Here is a 12,500-nt window from a genome sequence, read left to right as displayed (position 1 = left end):
TCTCTCTCTCTCTCTTTCCCTTAATAATAAAGTCAACCAAAGCTGAAGAGCCGATATAATTTCAACAGGATCAGGCCAGGAAAACTGCTCACCAGGCAGAGGAATCTACTCAGCCAAATTACGAAACTGCTTGAATAATACGTCTGGGATCTCTGATATAAAACCAAAAAGCTGGCGTGTGTTATACAATACAAACCTCTCTCGTCAATTATTTGCCGTATAAAAAGAACGGAGATTCTTCAGTATGAAGTAACTTATGACGATGTAGCACAAATTCGATACCTTCTTAGTCTCATATTTTAAGGAATATAAGGAATTTATATTCCCAAAGGACGTTTTATTCCAGTTATTTCTAGCAAAATTTATTGTATGAATATAATATATATAAATGATGACTCTTCAGCCTATAAGTTTAATGAGTTTTAGAAATAGAAAGTGTGTGAACTCGTATACCATAGCCTCCATGGGCGAACTTTTTTAATTAGACCAAAAATACCAGTAAACACATTTTGCTTAGTTTAGAGAGAAGCACCGTGAGGAAAAGTTTCATAGTTCACAGTCGCTGTAGGTCCGAGGTAGGAAATTTAATTTCGGCGTCACTGGAAGTTAGCAATAAAAAAAAAAAAAAAAAAAAAACAGTATGTAAGAATTTCCTCGAAAGAACCCGCTTTTCATGAGAAAGTCATAATCACGGCTAGAATCTGTTCATCGGCTGATGTATGTATGGGCTGGTTGTAAATATATAATATAATGAACTTTTATCAGAATTTAGGCCAAAGGCCAAGCGCTGGGACCTGTGATGATAAAGAGATCAGGAAAATAAAGGCGATAACGTACAATTCTCTAAAGGCTTAGTTGGGAGACAATCACGCATTAGCCCTGAGAAGTGACAGTTAGAGGTGTTGGACAGCAAGACCGAAGACAGGAGATTAAGTTAAAGGCTGAAAGACAGACGCAGTTAGTGGCCGAAAGGACACTGCAAGCACCCTCTAGTAATGCCTACAGTGCCCTACAGTGCACTACAGAGCACGTTAGATGCACTAACAGCACTACAACCCTACTCCAGGTTACGAATCACTGGGAAATGCAAGAAGAGAAGCATTACAATGGATTGGGATAAAGATTTTCATAGATTAAGTATGAAACATTACCTTAATCCAGACCTACCTACATAAATTCTCTGCCACAGACAACTCATTATTTTGCCATGACATTTCATAACCGGGGAAAGAGACCTTCCCAAATCTATGCAAAAGCGGAAAAGCGCCGAAATTGCTGATTTTCGCTTCTGGGGTGGAATTTTTCTGTATTTGAAAAATGGTGATTCCCTTAAGCTCATCTGTATCCATGCACTGCCCCTGTTATGAGTTTTGTGAAGAATGATAATGGGGCAATATGGCAGCGCGGAAGGAAATGCGCTGCTGACCTCTGCTCCATTTATTGTGGAAATGGGGCTTCTCCCCCATAAGTTCCGACGACATTTGCAGTCCTGATGCGATGCGCGTTATGCAAGACCATCAACATTGCACGTCAATGAAACTGATATCGTGTTTTGAGCAGATTTAGCATTGCAAATGAATGAATGCCGATCTGAACGTAGCGACGATATTACAAATGGACGATATTTTTAGAAATTTGGGGCTACATTCCGATGCTGAGGAAAGGAAGTGGGATTTGATAAATTAACCTTCTTGCTTGCTTGCTTGCGCAAATACGAATAATGTTGCATTTTAGCCTTTGGAATTCACATTTGCAGATTTCCGCAGATTTTCATGACTAACTCTCGTGTTTTTTTTTTTTTTTCCCTTTTTTTAAGAGATAAAACTTTTCTTTATTTTTTTTTTTGGGGGGGGGATACGATGTACCTTATACAAACACAACGCATGTTTTGCTTTTCTCCCAAGCTTCATTGAAGCTGCCTGTTGTTAAGGAAGCTGCTTAAACTTGTAGGAAAATGCCTCTCTCTCTCTCTCTCTCTCTCTCTCTCCACACCCACACACACACACACACACACACACACACATATATATAAATATATATATATATATATTATATATATTATATATATATATATATATATATATATATATATATATTCTCTTATTTTTTGCTGAAGGCAACCATAACCTTAATCGTAATATTCCATATGAATAAAATCTTCGTAACGTCGGATTTGTCTCCAGAACTGCAAACTGAAAGGAAAATTGACGAAATCCACCAAACTATGACTTCGATAGATGAGAGAGAAACCTCTTTTATCCATCATTGCCTGCAGTGCATTGTGGGTCTGCGTGCAAGGAGGAATGCCGCGCCCTACGAGAGGTCGTTAACAGAGGCATAAACCCGAGTGTCCCTCACTGGAAGATAAGATAAGCCTCAAGGTTTACAGCAAGGTCAACCCATTAGCAGCCCTGGTAATCGCAAAGATCGCCATCTTCATGGACGGAAGGAGATGCGCACGAATTTAGTTAGTATATAAATTCACATTCCCAGTTGAGGTGTCTTAGTGGCACAGCAAGAAGTACCCAGGGAACGCTACAACAATCCTTTAGAAAGCATTTACTTGCTTGTAGAAAGCAAGGTGTTGGGGTCATACCTAATATTTCATAGATGTTCAAGACAAACAGCCAGCCATCCTGAGTCACCATAGCTAAAGCAGATAAGGTGGCTTACTACTTTCCTCCAGCAGGGGAAGGAAGCCACGAGCGAAAGGGGACCAAGACAGAAAGCCCCCAAACGCCGGAATAGTAATGTGGCGTATTAGAGTACAGCAACAACCATGTCCTTGTTATATGGCGAATTGAACCCTTATCTGAATAACGAAAGATAAAGAGAAAAAGTACTAAACCAAAACATTTGATTCCCGCAGCTGAGGGCTTATGCCACCAACCCTGTGATTCGATTCTCGCCCCTCCCGTCACCCGGGACAAAGGTTATTCAGGCGAAAACATGACTCAAGGGAAAGAGGATTTCCTTGAGGGAAATGAAAAAAATTATGAAAACAAAGATCAAAGACAATACTCAGATTATGCAAATCGACGATGCGAACAAGCATATAAAAAATTGCGAGCTCTAGTGAATTGGTTAATGAAGGAGAAAGAGAGAAAATATACATCTTCTTTTTAGGAGAGCGAATTCTTCCAGCGATTGGATCGTCTTTCGATCGCCAGTAAGGATCGGGACATATGATGATTATGCAGATCAGGGCTGACTTGCAAACACCCCCACTTGAGATTTCGTCGACTCAGTGTCTGAAATATAATGGGGAAAAGAAGGCAAGTTCACGAAATGTTGCTTATTCTTTTGCCTATGATTTTATACATCACTTGAGGGGGCACTCACATTCATTTATATATATATATACATATATACTATATATATATATAGATATATATATATAGATATATATATAATATATATTATATAATGCATATATATATATATAGATATATATATATATATCTATATATAGATATATATATATAATATATATACATATATATATATATATATATAGATATAAATATAATCATATATATATATACGCACACCACACACACCACAACCAACACACACACAGATATAGATATTATAGATAATATATAATATATATACAGATTATATATATTAGATATAATATATATCGATAGATATATAATATGCCACACTCCGAGTAAGTTTTTCGATATGGTACAGGAAACACATACATAGAATAGGGTGACTTTCTTAACAACACTGTCACAATAATTATATAACATTTAATAACATAATAGTTAATAACATTGTATTCAAAATAACTATTAATTTTCTATGGCATCATATAAGCAACTTCAGTAACTAATCATATCTTACAAATCGATTTGCAATAATATTTCGAAAGACAGAGAAATAATTTTCAATGACCACATCTCAGAAGGGACAATAGGAGCCTAAATTAATATTATTTTTATTCATGTTAATAACCGATTCTAAAGGATTAACTCCATCATTAACTCGTCTAATAAGCAAATATCTCTGGTGAATCAATTAAGCGTCGATGTCCTATTGGCAGAGAATTAGAAGTTAATCAGATTACGCACCAATTCACGTCTACTATTTAGACGAGGCTCCCGCCCCATTTCGTTATGATGTTCCCGAATGCTTCGTTCACTCATTCATTGCACTCTTTTACTGGTTACTCACTGATTCATTCATTACACTCATTCACTAGTTACTTACTAAATCACATATTACACCATATTGGTTTCTCACTGAATTATTCAATACAGTCTTACATTTGTTACGGATTCATTCACTTCACTCTTTCACTGGTTACTCATTGATTCATTCATTACACTCATTCACTGGTTACTTACTAAATCACAAATTACACCCAATTGGATTCTTACCGAATTATTCAGTACAATCTTGCATTATGTTACTTACTGATTCATTCATTTTCACTCTTTCACTAGTTACTCACTGGTTCATTCGTTGCAAATCTTTCGTTACTTACTCTCTTTGATTCATTCACTGGACTTTTTCACTGGTTACTCACTGATTCTTTCATCACTTCCATACGTTAATTCTTGGTCCATTAATTAAATTCTTATACAGGTTACTTACTGAATCATTAAATACAATCTTTATCTGGTCACTCACTGAATCGTTCATTATCAATTTCTTGAGCTCTCCACTTCCAATACTCAGTGTACTTTTGGAAGTCACACTCTGCGTTTCAAAGCGCAGCAGGATCATTCCTTCCTTCCACGGACGAAAGAGACAAAGTCACTGAGACCTATTTGGAATAAACCACAACAGAAGGAAAACATTTGTTCTGTTGACAAGAGTAATGACCGTAAAAATAATGTTTCCTTCGGAGAGCAAGAATTCGCTCGACGATATAGTATTGCGGACGAGTGGCCTTGAAATAAATATCCTGAAAATAAGGCTAACATCATATTATTGATAATATGAGAACACTGATGGTTTTGGCACTTTCGAACGTACGGAAATATTTCTGCGTAATGTTATTTACGTCTCATATTTTTCCAACTCGTTCTCAATTGATACGGAGTAGTAACTGAATTCCTAATGAACTAGCATTTCAACTAATTTCGTTGCAGGACGCGATTTTCTAGATATATATATATATATATATATATATATATATATATATATATATATATATATATATATATATATATATATGTGTGTGTGTGTGTGTGTGTGTGTGTGTATAGTGATAGATAGATAGATAGATAGATGGATAGATATAACTTTAAAGTAAAAAGAAACTAACTTCAGTGTAGATTGCCAATAAACCACAAGATCTCAAATCATCCGAGAGATCATCTAATTCATGAAACTTCGTGTAATCGAATGCATATTATATAAATTGCATAATATATAAAACGTATAATATTATACATATACAAGAAGAGATGGCTGATTTAGCCAAATGAAGAAACAATATCACTGGTTCGTGAGATGATCATCAGCCCTTGTTTGTGCCAATGAGTTTGGAGACACTCTTGTGGTACTCGTTTCTACTCAAGTAATACGGTTACGCTGCTTTAGAATGAAGTGGACGCAGACAGAGAGGCAGACTGACCAGGCGTCTCGAAGCCAACACAACCACAACTTTCCTGGCAGACAGACATCAGCGAGGGATAGATATTTCCTGAGCCGATAGACCGGAAGCCAATATCAATCTGTCGACAGCTCATTTGCATCCAAAGAGGCTTCCTCGCTTTCACGAGGACGGGAAATAAAGATGATAATGATCCATCCCGGTGTCTGTACAGCGCTGCAATGTTGACAGACAGGGGGCTACATGACACATGATTTTGTAAGACTATTTTTGTTCCACGTTATGTACAAACGCATATACGCACATGTTCCAGTGATTCAAAAATGTTTTATCAAAGATATACGTATGTACATTTGGTGCGTAAGTTTATTGAAGTGGTATAAACATTGTTCATTTATGTTTCTTAACCTGTTAGTGTTTTACATCAGTGAAAACTCTTGTGCAACATTGTCTATCCATATATATATATATATATATATATATATATATATATATATATAAAAGTAGAGAGAGAGAGAGAGAGAGAGAGAGAGAGAGAGAGAGAGAGACCTTATTTATACAGGATGGTATCTAACAGAGATTCTTATTCCACAAGAGTAACAAAACTTTCAAAGGACTTTCTGTCCTCATCGTCTTTGATAGCGTTTTTAACTTATATTTAGTAAAAAAAAAAAATCTCCCTTAGATACCAGCTTGTCTAGATGAAGTCCTGTATTATATATATATATATATATATATATATATATATATCTATATATAGATATATATATATATATATATATATATACGAATATATATATATATATATATATATATATATATATATATATATATATATATATATATATGTATATAATAAAAGGAGCCCATAAAAACGCCAAAATATAAAAAGTAAGTATTATGACTGTGTGTTTTTGTGTGTATATGAGTGTACGCTCTGGTGTCAATCAATCCGTGTGCATGCCCTTATATGCTTGCTTGCGCACGCGTACAACTATGTGTAGATGAACACTTCATCAAATGCATGCATATCATAATCCCTACTGCAACACGAAAATAAAATCATTTTCCGTTTCTTTTCCTTCAACAATCCAGAACTTGATTCTCTGTCGATATATATATTTGCATACACTACAGGCTCTACTGACATTTAACTGCTCTTTCGGATCCGGCTTCTGTGCAAATGATGAAATGGAAAACGAGAGAGAGAGAGAGAGAGAGAGAGAGAGAGAGAGAGAGAGAGAGAGAGAGAGAGAGAGAATCATCTCCCCATAACATCTCAAAATACTGACAAGGGTGAAATTAATTTCTGATACAAATTATTAATGTCAGCAAGATTCCATTTTTGTTTTCCTGCCCGTTAAAATCAAAATTAGATGGAATATAAGTTAAATTTTTTATGCCAGTCTCCTGCTTGCGATGTTCAAAAGTCTATTTTCTTTCGCTGAATATCACTGCAATAGTTAAAAGATGTGATGGTGATAAAACATTCTCGCCCCCCAGTTTTTCTTAGCCTTTTTGTGGAATGGCACGATTTCTTTAACATATATAATAAAAGCTATCTCTCACTCTCTCTCTCTCTCTCTCTCTCTCTCTCTCTCTCTCTCTCTCTCATACACGATTCCAAGGTTGAATTACATGTCAATAAAGAGGTAAGTATATTTTAGTTTAACTAGACCACTGAGCTAGTTAACAACATCTCCCCTACGGCTGGCCCGAAGGATTAGATATTACTTACGTGGCTAGGAACCAATTCCTTGCAACGAGACCTACAGCTTATTGTGGGATCCGAACCACATTATATCGAGAAATGAATTTCTAATCACCGGAAATAAATTCCTCTGATTTAGACTATAAAAAAAATATTTTACATAATGCTCAAGTAAAAAAATCCTTTTTTTTTTTACTTAATCCAAACGAATCTCTCTCTCTCTCTCTCTCTCTCTCTCCTCTCTCTCTCTCCTCTCTCTCTCTCTCTCTCTCTCTGTATGAGATCAGCAACAGTCCTAACCAAAAAGATACAAAAGCATTCATAGATATATTAGACGGATATAATCCTTCAAACTGGAACAAATCAACTGAAAACATCTTGAAAATAATTGAAGAAGTTCCAAATAAAATCCAAGTGGTCTAGAGGCTCATAAAGAAAATATACATAAACCAACATATTCCGACAAAGAAAATGAATAAGGTGAACCTTGTGAATATCCTAATTGATGCATTAGGAAAAAGAATGCCAAAAGCATGCAAACTGTGTAAGGTGTGGTATAGCATAGTTAATCCACAAAACCGCAACATTCCGACCTATCCACAGTGTGCTGAGATAATGCAAGATATGAGAAAAGAGGAAGAAGAAGAAGAGGAAAACGGAAGATAAGTAAACAAAACTGAAATGACAGAAAAAAATAAGGAAAACAAAGAACAAGATAAAAGTATGGATGCAGAGATACTCATTGATACTACATATGAGGCAATAAAGCAGCATACCTACGAAGAAATAAATTACGATATGACAACACAAAAGAAAATCCCGAAGAGGCTCTACCCACATCTACACAATGACGGGAAAGAGGAAAAAATAGAAAAAAAAGACAAAGTCTGCAACCTTTTGAAAAGAGGGAATTGCACATTTGGAGAAAGATGTTACTACAAACATCCTAAGGTATGTCACATCTATGAAATATATGGTAAATGTGCACACCTAGATGGCTATGAGGATGATTGCAGAGATCTGCATCCAAAAATATGCAAAAACCTAAAAGAAGGAAAAGGATGTAAGTTCGACAAAAAATGTAAATATATGCACCCTGTAGCCATGAATCATAATCAAATAAATAACCAATCAAGTAATAAAATCCAAAATAAGAAAGAAACAAATAAAGAGAGGAATGAAGAATATCAGGTAAAAGAAAAAAGCAAGCCATCAACGAGATATACAGAGGTGTCAGCAAAAAATTTCAAAGCATCAGCTCCAACATTCTACTCAAGAGATAATAACTATTTATTATGCAAGAGGATATTGCAGATACGGAGAAAATTGCAGATTCAGACACAAAATGAATAATTATGATGACGGAAGATCAAATATTATGGAAAAGTTGGATTTTTTAATGTCAGAATTTCTGGAAATGAAAAAAATAAAAAAAAAAAAAAAGAACACGTACCAGAACAGGAAAGAGACAAGGGAAAATCCTTATTATTACCAATATTAAATGAAGGAGAAAACACGCAAACCATCATAGTGATGAATGCGCAGGGTTTAGTTACGAGTAACTCAAAAAGAAAAATAGAGTACTTAGCAGAACTAACCCAAATTGAAAAGAAAATAGATATAATGAATATAAGTGAAACCTGGTATTCACAAAAGACTGGGAATGATGATCAAATAAAAGGGTTCCAAACTTATAGATCCGATAGAAAAAATAGGAATCAAGGGGGAACCGCAATATATGGGAAAGACAAAAAACAAGGAAAAATATATGAGAAATATAGTAACTCAGAATGTGAACTAATAGCGGTAGAATTTGAATCTGAAAAATTAATGAACATAGTAATATATAGACCTCCTAATACTAAAGAGTTTGACTTAATAATAGAAAAATTGGATGGTATATGTAGAAATCATAAGGACTGGAATATTCTCCTATCTGGAGGACTTCACTTTCCTTTCGTAGACTGGAAAGAACGAATAGGAGATTGTGGTTGTACTTATACATATAAAAAAGAGAGTAATAGTAGTGCAGAAGATAAGAGGCAATTCGAAAAGCTATTAGATATGCTACTAGAATACAACATTCAACAAATAAATCACCTGCCAACAAGAAAGGAAAATACTTTAGACCTAGCATTTGTGAACAAAATGAATTATGTTAAAGAAATAATAGTTTATAATGCGAGTATTTCAGACCATAATGTCATAGAATTAACAGTCCATTCCAAAGCAAGTGAAAACAGAGATAAGCAAGAAATGAAAAAGTGGGAAGGATATGGAAAATACAACTTCTACAGTAAAAATATAAAATGGTCAGAAATAAATGAAGAATTAACCCTTAAACGCCGAATGGACGTATTAAACGTCGAGTCAAAATCTCCCCCGATTTCCGAATGGACGTACCATTTGTCGGCTCAAAAAATTTTTTTTAAAAATTTGCGGAAAAATACTTATAGGCCTACCAGCCAAAAACTTTTGAATCACGCGCCTTGGGAGATGCTGGGAATTCACGGATCAAGGCATTGTTTTGTTTACAATCGTTACGCAGGCGCGCAAGCGCGAATTTCTTTCTTATCGCACTAAAAAGTATCAATGACACATCTCAAAAATTATTTCGTCACATTGACATAATTTTTGCACCGTTTTAAATTATCCGTTACATGAAGTATTATATATGAAAATGTGCGCAATTTCATTTAAAATACAACAAAAAAATACTCATGATTGTAACTTTTATCAGTTTTGAAATATTTTCATATAAATAACGATAAGTGCCAAAATTTCAACCTTTGGTCAACTTTGACTCTACCAAAATGGTCGAAAAACGCAATTGTAAGCTAAAACGCTTATATTGTAGTAATATTCAACTATTTACCTTAATTTAGCAACATATTGGAAGTCTCTAGCACAATATTTCGATTTATGGTGAATTTATGAAAAAACTTTTTCCTTACCGTTACGTCCGCGCTGTAACTCTTCCGAAAAAAAATCATACATGCGATTGTGGTAATGTTTGCACCATTTTTAAATTAGCCGTTTACATAAAGTTTTATATATGGAAATGTGCGCAATTTCATGCACAATACAACTAAAAACAACCCATGGTTGTAGCTTTTATCAGTTTTGAAATATTTTCATGTAAAAAATGATAAGTGACAAATTTTCAACCTTTGGTCAATTTTGACTCTACCGAAATGGTCGAAAAAACGCAATTGTAAGCTAAAACTCTTATATTTTAGTAATATTCAATCATTTACCTTCATTTTGTAAAAACAAAAAAATTGGAAGTCTCTAGCACAATATTTCGATTTATGGTGAATTTATGAAAAAAATAACATTTTCCTTACGTCCGCGCGGTAAACTCTTCCGAAAAAATCATACGTGCGATTGTGGTAATGTTTCGCACATCCATTTTAAATAAGCCGTTACATAAAGTTTTTTGTATATGAAAATGTGCGCAATTTCATTTAGAATACAACGAAACATAATTTAAGGTTGTAGCTTTTCTCATTTTCGAAATATTTGCATATAAATCACGATAAATAGAAAAAAAAACCACGTTTGGTCAACTTTGACTCTACCGAAATGGTCGAAAAAACGCAATTGTAAGCTAAAACTCTTATATTTTTGAGTAATATTCAATCATTCACCTTAATTTTTGCAACAAATTGGAAGTCTCTAGCACAATATTTCGATTTATAGTGAATTTATGAAAAAAACTTTCCTTCCCTCCGTGCGCGGATTCTCCGCCATAAATCTCCGAATTGCGTACATCGAATTCTCGGAAATTTGCTCCGTTTCATATTAGGCATTTCATAGAGTTTTATATATGATGAAATGCGCAATTTCATGTAAAAAAAAAAGGAAAAATATTTGAAGGTTTTAGCTTTTCTCATTTTCGAAATATTTGCATGTAAATCACGATAAATAGAAAAAAAACCACGTTTGGTCAACTTTGACTCTACCGAAATGGTCGAAAAACGCAATTGTAAGCTAAAACTCTTACAGTATCGTAATATTCAATCATTTGTATTCATTTCGAAACAAATTGGAAGTCTCTAGAACAATATTTAGATTTACGAGGAATTTTTGAAAAAACATTTTTTTTACGTCGCTCGTTACGAATTCGTACATCATTTTGTGATAATATTTTTCCGGTGTTGCTTTTATTGTTTTACAATGTATTATATATCAAATGATTGCAATTTAGTGTACAATACAACGAAAAAAAAAGAAACTCGTTAGCTTTTACCGTTTTTTGCACAGCGTGATTTTAATACAATTATGTATGAATTTGGTTTTTTTTGCTACCATATATCGCATTATTTACATATGATAATGATATTATTTTTCATTTCTGATGATTGCATACTAAACTTCAGGCAATGACAAAAAAAGGAGCCAAAAATGAACTCTTAATCTTCCAAACTAAACGTGCTGTGATTTTTTGAAAAAAATATTTTTTCTGCTTCCGCACTCACTCAAAACCGGCTCCGGCATTCGGGGGAGTTTTTTATTTTTACTGCTTCGCCGTTTAAGGGTTAAACAAAGATTGGGATAACATTTTCGTAAGTGATGACATAAGGGTAAATACGGAGATATTACATAAAATATTAGAGAAAATAGTGGATAAATATATACCGAAGAAGAAAAGGAAACATCAGTCATGCATACCAAGAGACAGAAGGATCTTGTTCCAGAAAATCAGAAAGTGGAAAAAAGGTCTTGCAAAAGAAAAAAATGCATGGAAAGTTATAGAACTAAAAAGTAAGATAGAAAATGCAGAACAAAAGATTATACAATCAAAAGAAAAAGAAAAACGGGACTTGGAAGAAAAAACCCAAATAAATATCAAGCAAAACCCCAAACTATTATACTCATACGCGAAAAAGATGAATAAAAGAAGAATAGAAATTGGCCCTCTAAGAATTGAAGGGAGATTAACGAATGAAAAAAAGAAAATTTGAAACATATTGGCAGAACGATATAAGAGAGAATTCACCCCTAGAATAGATCATGAAGATAATGATATAGAAGTAAGGAGAACAAAATAGTGAATATTTAGCTGTGACATAGATATAATGAAGCTGATATTTTGCAGGCTATTAATGAAATTAAAAATGGAGCTGCAGCAGGGCCTGATGGAGTTCCTGCTATTTTGTTTAAGAAAGTAGTTCATTTTATCACAAAGCCACTTGCAATATTATTAAGACAAAG

The sequence above is a fragment of the Macrobrachium nipponense genome, chromosome 18, assembly GCF_015104395.2.
Source record: "Macrobrachium nipponense isolate FS-2020 chromosome 18, ASM1510439v2, whole genome shotgun sequence".
NCBI classification, from domain to species: domain Eukaryota; kingdom Metazoa; phylum Arthropoda; class Malacostraca; order Decapoda; family Palaemonidae; genus Macrobrachium; species Macrobrachium nipponense.
Note: the sequence above shows the minus strand (reverse complement) of the source record.